The 16,569-nt window shown below is 39.7% G+C and overlaps 1 protein-coding gene across 1 annotated transcript in view; it reads left to right on the forward strand.

Moving 5' to 3' along the window:
- The first annotated feature begins 2,065 nt into the window (after window positions 1-2,065).
- CYSLTR1 (cysteinyl leukotriene receptor 1) overlaps window positions 2,066-16,569 on the forward strand; it is a 29,873-nt gene continuing 15,369 nt past the window's right edge. Inside the window, exon 1 of the mRNA XM_004442068.3 lies at window positions 2,066-2,345. The gene's annotated coding sequence lies outside the window, so the exon portion shown is untranslated. The remainder of the gene's footprint in view (window positions 2,346-16,569) is intronic.

Genomic DNA, 16,569 nt, shown 5'->3' on the forward strand with positions numbered 1-16,569 from the left:
GACATAGTCCCCATCCAACTACGTGTTATTCCTCCTCTCCCTCACCATTCCCTACTTGGTCCTCTTCACCCAGGTAATAAAAGTAAGAACTGAAAGTATGGGAAAATGAGAAAGAGTAGAGAGATGGCAGCAGAGAGGTATCAGTCTGGGCACTCAACCATTTCCTAAAATGACAGAAAATGCGAGGATAAGTATGTAATGAAGATAGACAGAAAGGATGGAGAGGTGAGGAAAGGAGATAAGGAATCTGCTGTCAATTATAGCAAACATGGTATAAATTGATGCAGCTGTACAGGCAAAGACCAATTGGGGATAGGTGGAACACTGCCCTTCCCACCACTTAGGAAGTAGAGAAGCAGCTAAGGAAGGAAATGAGTAGGGGAGCACACAGAAGCACCACAGGGTATCCCCTCTCTGCTACTGCTGTGGTGATGCCATCTTGATGCTCAAAAATCTAGCCCCTGGGCCGGCCCTGTGGCTTAGCAATTAAGTGCACGCGCTCCGCTACTGGCGGCCCGGGTTCGGATCCCGGGCACACATTGACGCACCACTTCTCCGGCCATGCTGAGGCCGCGTCCCACATACAGCAACTAGAATGATGTGCAACTATGATATGCAACTATCTACTGGGGCTTTCGGGGAAAAAAAGGAGGAGGATTGGCAATAGATGTTAGCTCAGAGCCGGTCTTCCTCAGCAAAAAGAGGAGGATTAGCATGGATGTTAGCTCAGGGCTGATCTTCCTCAAAAAAAAAAAAAATCTAGCCCCTTTCTCTTTTATTCCTTACCTGAGTATGAACTACCCTTCCCCCATAGCTCAAGATGGCTGTAACAGTCCAGACTGGAGGGGAAGTGATAACTTACCCTCCGTCTCCCTTATGAACTTTCCCCTTGATCTCTGGGGATCTAAATTCAGTTGAAGAAATTTTAGCTATAATGTCACTTTAGTTAGTAAAACTCCCCAGGGGAGGATTAAAGAGTCTGGTGTTGGATCTAAATGTTATCTCCCCCTTTAATTTGATTTCACCCAACCAGTACTACAACCAAGAATTCTATGAAAGGCAGTGAAGATTTCAGAAACCTTAGAGCCCTGGCCCCAGGTTGGCTGTGAGATAATTCTGGTACTTACAAATGCAAAATTTGAGTAATTGGCTTTATTCCTGCAGCAGGTAGCAGGCCAGAGGGGTGTTGCTGGGTTTATGTTTTACTGAGTACACCAAATTAGTTGTTAACTATGGGGCCATATTTAAAAAGTATTAAAATGAACATATTTATGCCCATTCCCATATAGACCATCTTAACATAACTTAATATAATTGATGTAGCCAGCTAACATCAGGGTCTCATCCATTTGGTTCATAACATCAAGATGCCCCCACAAGTTCCAGTCAGCACACAGCAGAATACCATGTCCCCATTCTCCAGAAGCCAGACAGAGCCACATAGCTCCAACACCGCAGAGCCTAGCCAAGACCAAGAGCATTTACATGGCTTCCAAATTCCTAAAACAGGAGCACTGATAGCAAGCCCAGTCATTCCAAACCCTTTTCAGTGCGACAGAATAAAACCCACTTTTAATCCAGTGGAGGCAATGTATTGTCATGAGGATTTGGGGAACCAAACTCAAACTAAGACAATTATTTTCCAGGACATAAGGCACCAGAAAGGAAAAAGCTTTTTAGAGTGTGGGTAGAGCCACAAGTGTCATAAATGAGAAAGAGAGAGAGATATGAAGTTTATCTTGCCTAGGATCAAGTTTCACATAATGGCAGTTAGATTAGCATATACTGGTAGAATTATCTTTCTCCGCCTACAAATAGTCTAACTACTCTCAAGTCATAAAAATCACACAGAACTAAGCTGAAGAGAATATACTCCTTCCTGCTTCCCGTCTTAAAGCAGCTGGGTGATTTCCTGAGGATTCTGTTACTGGAGCTAGGGATAAAAGCTCATTTATACACACAGCAACCTGCAAGTCTCCAGTTTCTATTCTTCCTCACTCCCTCTGCCTTCCCCTCCCCCACTTTGCACAAGAGAAGCAAAACTTAGGCATGCTTTAAACAGTTTGAAGACTAATCTGAAAGAGGAAGAAGAATCTGTATACATTGGCTTGCATATGTGCCCTGCCCTTTCTTCTCTTGAAAATAGCAGCAACCCGTCTTTCCAAAGAAGACTGCCTAAAGAGCAGAAACTCTGTGAATGGAGTGGGCTTTCAGCACCATCCAGGGGATTCAGGTTCACTGTTAGCTCTCCAAGGAACGAGTAGATTGGATTTACTGAAGAATTGGAGCTTGCTTCTGAGAATGAATGCAGAAGGACCTTAAACTGTCAACCTTGAAGTTAGCAGGTAAGGAGATTCAGTGTTTCAATGCCAGGATCAAAACAGCATGTGGTAAAATTCTGCTGATGGCAGATTTTAGCAAATTCCTGGGAGTTTGGGTATAACTAGTCTGCCTTGCCTGCTTTAAATTAGGCTGTTACTATGAATTCTTTCTGCTTTATTTATTGGCAAGAGATTTGATAACCTAATCAGTCTGTCAACAAGTATTGCTCAGTGCTTCTGCTAGGGGCTCAATGTGGCAAAATACAGAGGGGACCCTCCCCAAGCTTCCAGCACCTTTGCAATCAAGTCAGAAATGTAGGGCATATTTTAAAATCCTATTTTAAGGGCTCAATAGAGTTTCTTTCTCTGTAACGACAGTTTCCTTCAATATGGAAAGAAAATATATAGTGACTGACGAAGGTAAACCAAGCAGTGAAGAATGATCTGAAATTTTCACTAGGTAGTTTCACATTATCCCACTTTAGCCTCTCAACATCCTACAATTTAGACAGGGTAAGTGCTACTATCCCTGTTTTGCAAATAAGTAAATAGACTCAGAGAGGTTAAGAAAACTTCTGGAAACACACACAGAACTACAAATGGGTGAGTTCTGACTACAGACTGCAAATAGAAAGCTCTCATAACTATAAATTAAAATAAGAAAATTGCATGATCTATTTAGTAACTTAGACATATCTAACATAGACCAAGTTTACACAGAGCCAACACTTTATACATTTTAATCAAAATCTTTGGCCAGGAGTATTCTTCTACTTAGCAGCAAAGAAGCTGTTTTCAAGGATAAACAAATGGGTTGGTGGGTTCCATCTCTAGCTAAAAATAAAAACAAAAAACCTTGAATTCAGTGGTTCTGGCTTCCAATGGTCTGTTTTGAAACCTAGAGAGAGGCCATGACACCATACAGTTATCAGGTGATTATTCAAAAACAAAATGTAACTAAATCTGGACTTGGGACACCATTGTATATCAAATATATTAATGAACTTTGTTTCTAGATAATTTTAAGTTTGTGGTATCTATTGCAGGAAGATTAAGTTTATTGTACCTATTACAATCACTCAAAAATATTTTCTGTTGTTGTTTCACAATTAATTGCCCAATTAGAACTAAAAGTTGTCTGTGTTTACATAGTAAATAAACAACCTCATGTACTATATTTACATCCATCCCCTTAACAAAAACTGCTCCCCAGGTCCCCATAATATTTAAATGAATACACTAGCCAGTTGGTTCCTGCAAATGAAATAAACCAGCCCAGGAGTGAACCCAAAATAGAGTGGTAGGTTAAAGAAACTTTGCAGATTAAGTCCAGTTTGAATCCAGCATCTCAATGTCTTCCTAGTCTAGAATCCTCAATTTCATTTTCTACTACCTTTTCCCTCCTATCCTTAGTCAAATTTTAATGTGTTTAGGAACTATTTATCTGGGATAAAAGTAAGATTCTTCCATGGTACAGAAAATTACAAATTTGCCTTTGCAGTATCACTGGCTCATGATAAAGGATTAAAGGGAGAGCACTGATCCTTAAGGTATATATCCAACCTTGTGGATTTGATGCCATGAAGGGTAACTATCATAATTGCCCAGATAACATAGCTCTGCATGAACCTCTACTTTGATTCATTTTATTATCTCTTATGTTCTTATTAAAATATCTCAAATGTGTTGTAATCCAGTTAAACAAGTGTCAATTAAGCTTAATACAGTATGTGGCACAAAGTAAGGTAAAATGTAGCTCCTGCCCTTGGGGAACTTACAATGTTGGTGGGGATACAAGACATACACAACATAAAAATATGAGACAGTAAACCAATGTTATGTTTTTAATGGCAAAGGAGCTTAGAGAAGAAAGATAGCAGTGAGCTGAGCTGAATGGAGAAGGCTTCACAGAGAGGATAAAATGAGATAGGCCTAAAAGAATATCTAGGATATGGGACCATGCTGAGCAAACTTTCTGTGCACATAGTAAGTGGTCGATATATGTTGTTTGAGTTCAATTCTAGTGACAGAAATGATGTTAGAAATTTACTGTGTTAGAAGTAAGTTTGGCACCTGCAGGGTACACCAAGGAGCCTGATGTGGCTAGAGTAAAGCGATTGAACTGAGGGATAACAGTAAACAAATTTGGAGAGAAATTTAAGGCCAGATTATTATACATTGAATTCCAGGCACTTTTTAATAGGAAATCATATCAGGAAACTTTGAATAATTGAGGACATGATGGAAAATCATTTCGAGTAGATGAATCTGGCAGAGTTTCATAGGCCTGACAAAATTTGGAGAAAACTGGAGACGGAGAGACCACTTAAAGAGTAGAAGTTAATGAAGCTCTCAACTACATTGGTGGCAGTGAAAATGGAATTGAGAGGAACTCAAGAGACATTTAAAAGGAATAATAAATGGAAGTTGGTGAGTGATTAGATACAGGCAGCATAGGAAAAGAATAAGTCAGAGCTGTATCTGAAATTTTAAACCTGTGGGATCTGGGCAGTGGTGCTACTACCTTACATTGAAATAGTTAAATTGGGGATGGAAGTGGGGAGTGTGGGAAATGATGAGTTCTGTTTTTGATCTATTGAGTTTGAGGAGATGGAGAAAATTCCAAGAAGCAATGTCTGATGGATGGCTGGAAATAATAGCCCTCTATGTGAGTGATGGGTAAGGGGTGGAGGCCGAAGTTAAATCCAGGGAGTGTGATAGCCAAGGCCGTGAGAATTGCTCAGCTACTAGAAAGCAAATCTAATCTAAAAGATGACCAAGGACTGACACTTATGCAGTGCTTACACTTTTGGGCAAGAGGAAGAGAAGAGGGTCCTGAGAAATAAGAGCCAAGAAATATAATTCTTCTTCTCACAAAATACCAAGAGTCATGAGGGAAAGTATAAGGTTATTTATTCTTTTAAACCTCCCCTGCCCGACAATAACTAGCATAGTGCCTCATACACACCATGAGCACTAAAAAAATATTAAGTTATTCTAACACAAGCAAGCATGGAGATTTTCTGTTTCAAGCTATCTTCCGGTTTGAACTCTGTCATAAACTCTGCAACCTAACAGTGGCTGCTCTAAACTACCTTGCTGCATGGATTTCAATGAGAAAGAAACTGGGCCTGGATAACTGGGAGTTCATCCTAACTTTGCCTTTTAATCAGCTGTGTGTTCTCTAGCAAGTTACTGAACATCAGTATTTCTTGTTTTCCTCATGTGTCAAATGTAGTAACGAGCTTATAGGAATATTTTTCAGATCTGTTAAAATGATAAATATGAAAGCAACTTGAAAACAAAAAGCACCATCCAAAATAGTTCTGTTTAAAGTCCATTCCAGGAGAATAAAATACATAACAAAATTGGTTGCATGTGGAGAGAGAAGGGCCAGTTACTTTCTGCTCCCAAAACTACACCTCTAGACCAGGGGCCTCACTCTAAGATCAGCAATCTCATCCCTCCTAGACCCATCAGTAGGATCCAGCCTCTAGTTACCACTAACTCTACAATACCTGTGGAAGCCTCAATGTGAATTCTGAAAGGAATAAAAAATTTAAAGTAGTATTTAAGAAGTATTTCTGTGAAAACACTATCCACCTTTTTTCATTAGCTATTACTTCTATAAAGTCCATTGATTCTTAGAATTAAACGCTAAGGATCAAAATAATTTTTTACACTGAGTTCTGAATGTAACACAATATTCCACTACTCTGTCATAAAGCCACTTGTTCAACCACAGATTTGGTTATAATACAAATCATATTCTCAGAATATATAGGTAGGTATAGTGCAGTGTCTCTCCCTAAAATACAAAAACCTAAAGTCATTTTTATCCCTTACACCGATGTTATTTGGGTTTCAGGCTACATGGTTATCTACATGGTATGATTTGAGATCCAGTGAGGAGAAACTTTCCCAGTTCAATCAGGTATGAGCAATCTCCTGGGAAATGGATTCATACTAATCAATCCTACAAAAGAGATTCAGGAGTCAGAATGCCAATTTGTTGATTTGCGTTGAGGAAACATAACTGCTAATATGTCTGATAGATTCATAGCAGGTGGTGGCACATCCTCATCCTTACAGAAAAGGCAACACAGGAAGTCATTTAACCTGATTAGATAAATCCAGACATCTTAAGTCCATTAATTCACGTTACAACACTGGTGCTAAAACATCGTCAACTGACAATTACTTTTGCCTTCAATTGAGAATTCTTCATAGGTTGGTAGAGAAGACCACTGTTTAAACATAAGTTGTGCATCACAAAACTCTTCTATCCTGCTTCCTCATTCCATTCCATCCCACTCCATCCCATCATGATCCCTCCCTTCTTTGTGCCCCACCAGTTTTTTGTTCCTGGATTTAGAGGGGAGTACACATGAGAAAAAAAGAGGAAGAAAAATCTTTAAATGTTTGGAAGAAGTTAGTTAGGGAGGGGCTCTGGTAGAAATAGAGGGAAAGAGACAAAACAGAAGAGTAAACATAGACCCTTGAGCTCTCAAACACAAATCTGATTTTCCTTTTGATGAATAAAATGTCATTGTCTTATTTTTTTTTATTTTCTTAGTGAGGAATATTGCTCCTGAGCTAACATCCATTGCCAATCCTCCCCTTTTCGCTTGAGGAAGATTGTCCCTGAGCTAACATCTGTGCCAGTCTTCCTCTATTTTGTATGTGGGACACCACCACGGTATGGTTTGATGAGCAGCGTGTAGGTCCAAGCCTGGGATCCGAACCTGGGAACCCTGGGCCACCAAAGTGGAGCGCACAAACTGAACCACTATGCCACTGGGTCGGCCCCTCATTGTCTTATTTAGAGTGTTGTAGAATCAATACATCCCAAACATTTGAGCTCCTACTTAAATGTAGCTGATGGAAAAGGAAAAAGAGCTAAGATCTAGACTTAGAGTCCCCTGGCACATTCAAGCTTTCTATTTTTTTTTTCCATGAATCTCTTTTCCCTAAAAGGGAAAGAAAAATCCAGTTTGGAATCACATTTTGAGATGTCTAACATATAGGACTTGTTAATATATCTCATCTATTTCAGATTAACGGCTTTTGTTTTTACATAGGGTTGTCTTTTTTTTTAATTTTTTGTTTATTGCAGTAACATTGGTTTATAACATTGTAAAAGCTTCAGGTGTACATCATTGTACTTCTATTTATGCATAGATTACATCATGTTCACCACCAAAATACTAATTACAACCCATCACCACACACATGTACCAAATTATCCCTTTCACCCTCCTCCCTCCCCCCTTCCCCTCTGGTAACCACCAATCCAATCTCTGTCCCTATGTGTTTGTTTATTGTTGTTATTATCTACTACTTAATGAAGGAAATCATACAGTATTTGACCTTCTCCCTCTGACTTATTTCACCTTGCATTATACCTTCAATGTCCATCCATGTTGTCACAAATGGCTGGATTTCATCGTTTCTTATGGCTGAGTAGTATTCCATTGTGTATATATACCACAACTTCTTTATCCATTCGCCCCTTGATGGGCACTTAGGTTGCTTCCAAATCTTGGCTATTGTGAATAACGCTGCAATGAACACAGGGGTGCGTGTACCTTTGCAAATTGGTGTTTTCAAGTTCTTTGGATAAATACCCAACAGTGGAACAGCTGGATCATATGGTAGTTCTATCCTTGATTTTTTGAGGAATCTCCATACTGTTTTCCATAGTGGCTGCACCAGTTTGCACTCCCACCAGCAGTGTATGAGAGTTCCCTTCTCTCCACATCCTCTCCAACACATGTTGTTTCCTGTCTTGTTAATTATAGCCATTCTGATGGGCGTGAGGTGATATCTCATTGTAGTTTTGATTTGCATTTCCCTGATAGTTAGTGATTTTGAACATCTTTTCATGTGTCTGTTGGCCATAGGGTTGTCTTTGTGTTGTCATGGATTCAACACGGTAAGTGGAATTAAGCTAATAATAACAACACTCAAACATCTCTGACACGTCTTATGTATTTATGCCAAAATTCTTAGGAAGTTCAGGCCTCAAAAGACAATAAAGCTTCTTTTCATGCCAAATTGTTTATCCTTTATGTTTAATATGAATTTAAATTCTTATTTAAGACAAAGGCCTTCAATAAAAAGCAATTTCCTAGATAACAATTATCTTGCCTCCAAGATCCAGGCATCTAAATACCAAGAAGTTAGAGGCAGGCCTCAGAGTCAGCTGTGAGCAACAGCCTCAGAACTTAGGGGGATTCCAAGTTGCTGGTAATTAGACTTATACAGATATTCCTGGAAGGAGGTAGGCCCTCTAGTTAGTGCTTTACAAAAGGTTCAAAAGTATGTAAGCTATCTGTAACATATTTTTAGCACCCAGACTAAGGGTGGAACTATCCTCCCACTGTGCACTCCCACCCATACTCATACACTCCTCAAGATTTCTATTGCCATTTTGTGACCTGCATTTCCCTTCAGGTCAGTTCTTATGAATCATTTTATTCTGATTACAAAGGATAAAATATTTATGTCACAGTATTATGCAAAGGGTCACCCTGTGTCATTAGCTCTGAATGCCACAGTCCAAGTTCCTTTGGGGCTTGACGGTCTCCTGTGTTTGGAATCTAGCTATCTGAGAACAGAGTGGCCAAATTTGATGGACGTGATATTCTCACCTTAAGGATGAATAAGCTACTGGAAAGAAACATCTTAGAGCTGTCAGCAATGCAGTATCAACTCCCCTGTAGTTTCTTATACCAGTGAAAATGCTGCTAAACATATCCCTGGAAATGCCAAGTAAAAAAGCTACTTATTGTGATAATAAGGCTACAGTGATGACAGGAGGATCTTTCTACTCCCCTCTCCAAGATCTTTTATTACCATGGAGGAAAGCCACTGGGATCATTAGTACAAGCCTGGTTGTTCATAGATTAAAACTGCATGGTGGGGCCGGCCCCGTGGCTTAGCAGTGAAGTGCACACGCTCTGCTACTGGCAGGCCGGGGTCAGATCCCGTGTGCGCACCAACGCACCACTTCTCCTGCCATGCTGAGGCCGCGTCCCACATACAGCAACTAGAAGGACGTGCAACTGTCTACTGGGGCTTTGGGGAAAAAAAGGAGGAGGATTGGCAATAGATGTTAGCTCAGGGCCGGTCTTCCTCAGCAAAAAGAGGAGGATTAGCATGGACGTTAGCTCAGGGCTGATCTTCCTCACAAAAAAAAAAAAAAACATGGAGGATGTTTAGCTTTACTCCAGTCAATCAATAACCAATCACTCAACAAACATTTATTGCACGTTTTTCTATGTGCAAAACATTGTGATAGGCTAGGCTTTGTGTTCATAGAACTTAAGGAAAAAAAGGCTGGACTTTCTTCTCCCATGATAGGGGAGTTCACAAGCTACCTAGGGAGACAAGATTCCTACACATTAAAAGATACAATACAAAGTAGCAGAATACTGAATGCCATATTAATGGTACAGACAATAAAAATAATACAAGTTCAAAGAAGAGAGATATGAGTGTAGGATGGGATGGTCAGGTGTCAGGAAGTGAAACCTGAGCTGAGCCTAGTATGAATAGGAAAGAGAACCGTAAACATTTACATTTGTATAGTGCTTTACAGTTTACAAAACATTCATATTTGCTGATTCTCCTATTTATTCATGTATCCAATTCAACAAACACCTGCTGTATCAAAAGATTAATAAAACATTGTTCCAGTTAATTAACTCGATGGGAGGAATCCCTTCAAATGTATACATATATCAAACCATCACGTTGTCCATTTTAAATATCTTACAATCAGGGCCGGCCCAGTGGCGCAAGCGGTTAAGTGCGCGCTCTCCACTGCGGTGGCCCGGGGTTTGCCGGTTCAGATCTCGCGCACGCACCAACACACCGCTTGGCAAGCCATGCTGTGGTGAAGTCCCATATAAAGTGGAGGAAGATGGGCATGGATGTTAGCCCAGGGCCAGACTTCCTCAGCAAAAAGAGGAGGATTGGCAGATGTTGGCTCAGGGCCAATCTTCCTCACACACAAAAAAAAAATCTTACAATCTTATTTGTCAATTATATCTCAATAAAGCTGGGGAAAAAAACATTGTCTCTCACCTCCCTGAGCTCAATATTAGGGGATGAACAGCACAACTAACTTTTTTCATTTGACAATAATAGGATACATGGAGAAAATAGGAAAGAGCATTGGGGAGTTGACCAAATAAAAGTAGGGCCCCGCTGAGCTGCATGCACCCTCATAAAAACTAAGTTTCCTGAATCTTGCCACTGTTCAGCAAAAGTGAAGAAAGTATCTGCCTTAGAAGACTGAACCCTGAGTCCTAACCTCCCCTACTTCTGCTTCGGCCCTGCCCTCATTACCCCACCCCTGTTGGCAGTCCTCCAACACATGCAGATCATCTGATGCATGCTAGCGTTAACTAGAAAGGGAAAGGAAGTCTTGGGGAGACATTCAACTTAATAAAGTCATAAAACTACATCCAAATATTGACTTAATCTTTCAGTCCCTCCTGTTGGCTAAATTCAAAAACACCCATATCAGTCTCACTCAGACCTTATAGTCAAACACATCCTTAGGTCTTTGGATTTTCATCAATCTCTGACCTAGTCCACTTTTGAACTCTCCTTTAGCCCCACAAGACCACTTTTGCCTTTTCTGTTTTAAGCTCTTTGCCTTATGTTCCTTCCTAAATGTGTGGGTTCACCTGCCCTATCCCCTTTCCTTTCTTCTCCAGTGATTTGTAAAGTGTCCATTTATGAGTCATGGTCCCCTACACTCTTTGATTTTTCATGTTTCTTCTTAATAGACTCTACCCTCTTAGAGGTGTCCACATTTCACTTCCACTTTACACCATTATCTAAATTCCTGCACAGTAGCACCTGCGTTTCCACACTGAAAATATGCTCCTCCCTCCACCTCCTAGACACCTACCTTGGAGAGTTAAACACTCTATTACTCAAAAGCACAGTTACTCTTCCAAAGTTGCTCAATTAGGAGAGGAAGAGAGCAAAAATGAATAAAGTAGACTGACTGCCATTAATGGGCTCACCATCTAAATGGGTATGACAGACATGCAAGTAAAAAGAGTAATTACAGCACTGTAATAAATAAGATAAAAGAACCATGAACAAGGAAGCATTTGTAGAGAATGACAACTTCGACTTGAATCTTGAAATGTAAGTAGAAATTTGCCAAGTTCACCTCTTTGACCATGTAAGGCTGAAAAGGATGCATAGTTCAAGCATCTTCAAGTAGCCAAGGCATGATGAGGTAAGGATCCTGAACTAAGTTGGTAGAAGAAAGAGAGTCAGGAGATACAACAAAATGAAAATCAACAGAACTTAGAATTTACACATGAGGGATGAGGTCAGGGTAGTGTGGGATAAAATATGACTACCAGGTTCTGTGCCTGAGTCACTGGAAGACTATTAGTGTCAATGGGAAAAACAGAAAAGTCAATTGGAAAAGTTCATTTCGGACAGAAGATGATATATTTTTCTTTAAGCACGTTGAAATTGAGAAAAAGGCATGTAATCCAAGAAGAGTAACCTAATAGGCAGGTGAGTAGTTTGTGGCTGAGACAGAGACTTGAGTCATCCCCATGAAAGTGATCTTTTTAAACCATAGAAGTTGATAAATTCTCCAAGGTAAAGAGAGAAGCAAAGAACTGAACACCAAATATTTGCATTTCACAGATCTTGGCTGCACTGACAACCTCAATTGGCTATCTGAAAGTCTGTCATTGATGAAAGGGACACCAAAAGGAGGAGTGGGTTTTGGGGCAGCAGTGTGGTAGCAGAACTGGACTGATGGTTGTAATGCCTGGGTTCTAGTCCCAGCCCTGTTACTAGATATGTGCTCTTGAGCAAGTCATCACCACTCCATTCCCATCCCCAGGTTTCAGTTTTTTCACATGTAAATGTCCATTGGAACATAATGCAAAGATCACTTCTAGCTGTAACTGGCACCTATTCTTGGAATAACAAAGAGCACGTTCTACTGACATGGGTCAATAATATAATTTTATTTAGAAAGAATGGCATAGAACCTCACTAGCCATTCATTATGTTCCTGTTGTGTATGAAAAGTGCTAGAAAAAAATGAGGAAGTACAAGGGGAAGTAAAATAGGTAAAAGAAAACATGAAGATATAATTCCTGCTTTCAAGGAACTTGCAATCTAGTTGAACCTATTGGCCTCACTTTCAGCTGATCCACAGTAAATCACTCAGCTGTCAGACTTGCCTATCCCTTTAGTTGGATGAAAAACAAGTAGCTTAAATTTAGCTCTCAAATAAAGTTGTACTTATTAATTTTTTGCTTTGGTAAAATGTTCTAAAAAAATTCCTGTTACTGTTTCAAGAGTTATACCAAAGAAAAAATAAGAAAGTAATATAAGAAATGAACTATACATCTAATGTGCCTCAATAAAGCAATTTTGAAATGAGTTAGTCTGATTCAACACATTTACTGGGCACCAAGTGTTGTGCTCCTTGCTAGGTTCTACATAAATTATTCATATTAATTAGATCTGGTCTTTGTCCTCAAAAAAGTCTACAATTTATTAGTAAATATTAGGCAAAAATACAAATTATTATAAGAAAAAGTAAAAAGAAGAGGTAGAAACACAAAATTGAATTCTGTAATTGAACCATCGACCTCTGTGGCCAGCTGCTCTCCAGGATTCTAACATCCTGAGAATACTCTGTACTTCCCTCCTAATTCTTCCTTCCACCTTTCTACTAACCTTTCATCTAACCTTTCTACTAACCCTTCCTCACCGTGCCCTCTGGAACCCCCTTTTCATTATAAGTTCTCCTACATCCTAAACCTCTTCAAATAATTCTCCCACCACTTCCTTGCCCTAAGTGAAACATGGTCCTCCCCATAAAAAGGAAGCTGCTTATTTTTCTACAACCCAAGTACTGTGAGATCTAGAGTCTGTTGGATGTCTCCTGGCTCCCTGGTGCCACTTTAAACCATTAATTTTCTACCATAATGTATCTATACCACCTTCTAATCTTCCTTATTAATGTCATCATCTATTGAACTCCTAGTTATTTCTCCCTAATTCACCGAATATTTTGGCATTTGGCTTGCAGTCTTCCTTTCTACCCCAAATCCTGCCATTACCTTGCTAACTTCATCTTCCATGTAAACAACCCACCCAGTAAACTGACTTCATATTTTCTTGACGACCTTATCTGCAACAATGTCCATTCACATTCCACCTCGGTTACTCATTCCATGGCCACACTTGGGGCCTTATTTATTATCACACAACTAAAATCTTAAACACCATGTACCACACTCTGACCACAAGATTCTAGGCTTTGTGTTCTCTCACTCCCTTATTGTCACTACACCAGTTGTTAAATCTAAGTGAATCTACCAGTCCCTCGGTCTCTCCCTTTTCTCTCAATTTATTAAACTTCTTCATGGTTTCACTTTTAAGCATTCTTTTGGTAGCATTTGCAACTTCCTCACCACACTGTCCTTCTATAACATTTGATCTATGACCCCAACCTTGGATCAATTTAAGTATTTGCATTTTTTCTCTCCTACACTCAGGCTGCTGAACGCTACTGGAATAAATCACACAATTGTGTAGACTGGAACCATTAAAAATCCACACTCTACAACCTCAGTTGGGCCTTCAGTCCTTTCGTGGTCATATTTCACTCTCACTCTCCAGAACCACCATTCAAATCTTCACCAGTTTTCAGAAGACCTAAACCCAAGTGCAGCCTTCTTTTTCTCAACAGACCACCTTGTCTCTTACTTTGCCAAGAAAGTTAAGCCTCTCAGGGATGAGCAACCTCTATCTTTGTTGCTCCACTTCCTCTTTCCGTTACATGTCAGTATTTTTTCTCACTCTGCACCCTCTAGTGGCTTTCTGTTCTCTAGAGGATAAACTCAAATTCTCTAGAATTGTACACAAGACCCTTCATGATCTAGTTCTTGCATTTCTTTCCAAACTATTTTCTAACTTTTAAACCCCATAGTCCAATCACATACAGATACATACACCCAAACAGGCACACCTGCACACACATGCACCCTTCTTCTTATACTTCATCTCTATCACACTGTTAGCTGTTCCCTAAATATGCCAGGCTATTTCACACCTCCAAGCTGTTGCTTATTCTACTTTCTACCCTGGCCTAGAATGCTCTTCTCCACCTGTAATACCCTTCTATCTTTTATGAAGCCTTTACTAACATACACACACCATTTACTATTCCCTATATTCTCTATATCCTTTGTATACTTCTATTGCAGCAGCTGTAATGGTGTAGTGAATTAATTTGTTAACATATCTGTGTCTCCTTCTAGTAGAGTGTAAGCCTTCATGGGCAGGGCTTTTGTCTTATTTTCCAAAGGATCTAGAACAGAATTAATACATAGTGAGTAACCAATACATCCCTTTTAATATAACTAGCATATAACAGTAGTACAGAGGATCAGGAAAGTTTTTATGGAGAAGGTGATGTAAAAATTGTCTTAAAGATGATTAGAATTAAATCTGATGGTAATGAGGAAAAAGGGCATTTCAGATGGGAAAATGGCCTGAGCAAAGGAAAAGAGACCAAATAAGCGATGGAACTGGTCTTAAGGTCACATTTGTATAATATACATATAGTAAACCATGGAAAGTGACTCTAGAAGATTAGGATAGAATATTATTGTAGTCTTGAATGGTGCTTCAAGCTTAACTTAATAGCCCACTGGAGACCTTTGAAAGGGAAGTAATATAATTAGAATTGTGCTTTAATATGAATAATCCAGCATAAATGATAAGGACAGACCGAAAAGAAGAGAAATAAGAAAATTAAAAAGAAAGTTGTAATTTCTAGTATTCAGTAAACAGTACTCCCATATTATAACCAAAGGGAAAGCAAAGAAATGGATCAACTCTTGGCTTGTACACAATCCCCTGCACAACAGTTTGTTCAACCATCATGATTTGTACCAGTATATGAGTTTGTTTTATGTCAGTATTTAGTGAGAGGCCTTGTGGAATCTGAAACTTTACAGTATGGTGTAGTGAAAATAGCACTGGACTGTGAGTCAGGCATCCTGGCTCTGCCACTAATTCTGTGTGTTACTTTCAGCAGTCATTTTATCTTTCTGGGTCATTAAGGGAGTGGGGTTGGATTAGATGTTTTATTTTATTTTTTTGTGTGTGTGAGGAAGATCAGCCCTGAGCTAACATCCATGCTAATCCTCCTCTTTTTGCTGAGGAAGACCGGCTCTGAGCTAACATCTATTGCCAATCCTCCTCCTTTTTTTTTCCCCCAAAGCCCCAATAGATAGTTGTGTGTCATAGTTACACATCCTTCTAGTTGCTGTATGTGGGACCCTGCCTCAGCATGGCCGGAGAAGCAGTGTGTCAGTGCGCGCCCAGGATCCGAACACAGGCCGCCAGTAGTGGAGCGCACGCACTTAACCGCTAAGCCACGGGGCTGGCCTGGATTAGATGTTTTCTAAGTGCTCTTCTGGCTCTAACATTCCATAAAATTCCATAGGTCATTCAATCCCAGAGATTTTCTAGCCACTTCTGGAAGCTTCCTTCAACAGAGTAGCTCTGTTTAAGTATTGTTTTCAGTATCCTGACACATACTACCTTTTTATTGACTTGTTCACAGTGACCTGGTTCATCTCCCAGTTGTGTTGGAACATAGCTCTCATCCCTTCTCTTATGACTCATTCTGTGATCATGTCTGGTCTCAAATCCTCATGAAAGCCTGAACACCAGGACACTGCTAAGTTACTCTTTGTCCTGCTGTTTCTTGTTGTAAAGAATGCCCAGGTAGCACTGGTAGAATATTTCAAATAATTGAATCCATCTTAGAGAAGCAAATTTGATATTATGCTAACAGATTTACAGTAACAGAAAGGACTCTGAGAAGCAATTTGGTATAATCTAGTGGGATGAAATTTATACTTTCTCCTATAGGTAATCAGGAGATTCTGAGGAGGGAGAAGGTATGATCAAAGTGGTGTTCTGTCAGGACTACCTCCTCACTGCTGATTTATGAACAAATTGAAGCTTGCTTTCCATGCTTACACCTAGTTTGTTCTTTCTTTCTTTTTAGCTCTACTTGCAACAAAGCAGTACGTTTTCTGACTGGTATTTAACAAACTATACAAACTTACTGGGCATTCACCTTAGTTACATCTCCCAGCTCATTTAATTTTTAAGTTATTCAGAATTCTAACTCCTATCCACCAGTTGGTAACATTTGCATAAA

The sequence above is a fragment of the Ceratotherium simum genome, chromosome X (genome assembly GCF_057802395.1).
Source record: "Ceratotherium simum simum isolate JZ-2026a chromosome X, ASM5780239v1, whole genome shotgun sequence".
Classification (NCBI taxonomy): domain Eukaryota; kingdom Metazoa; phylum Chordata; class Mammalia; order Perissodactyla; family Rhinocerotidae; genus Ceratotherium; species Ceratotherium simum.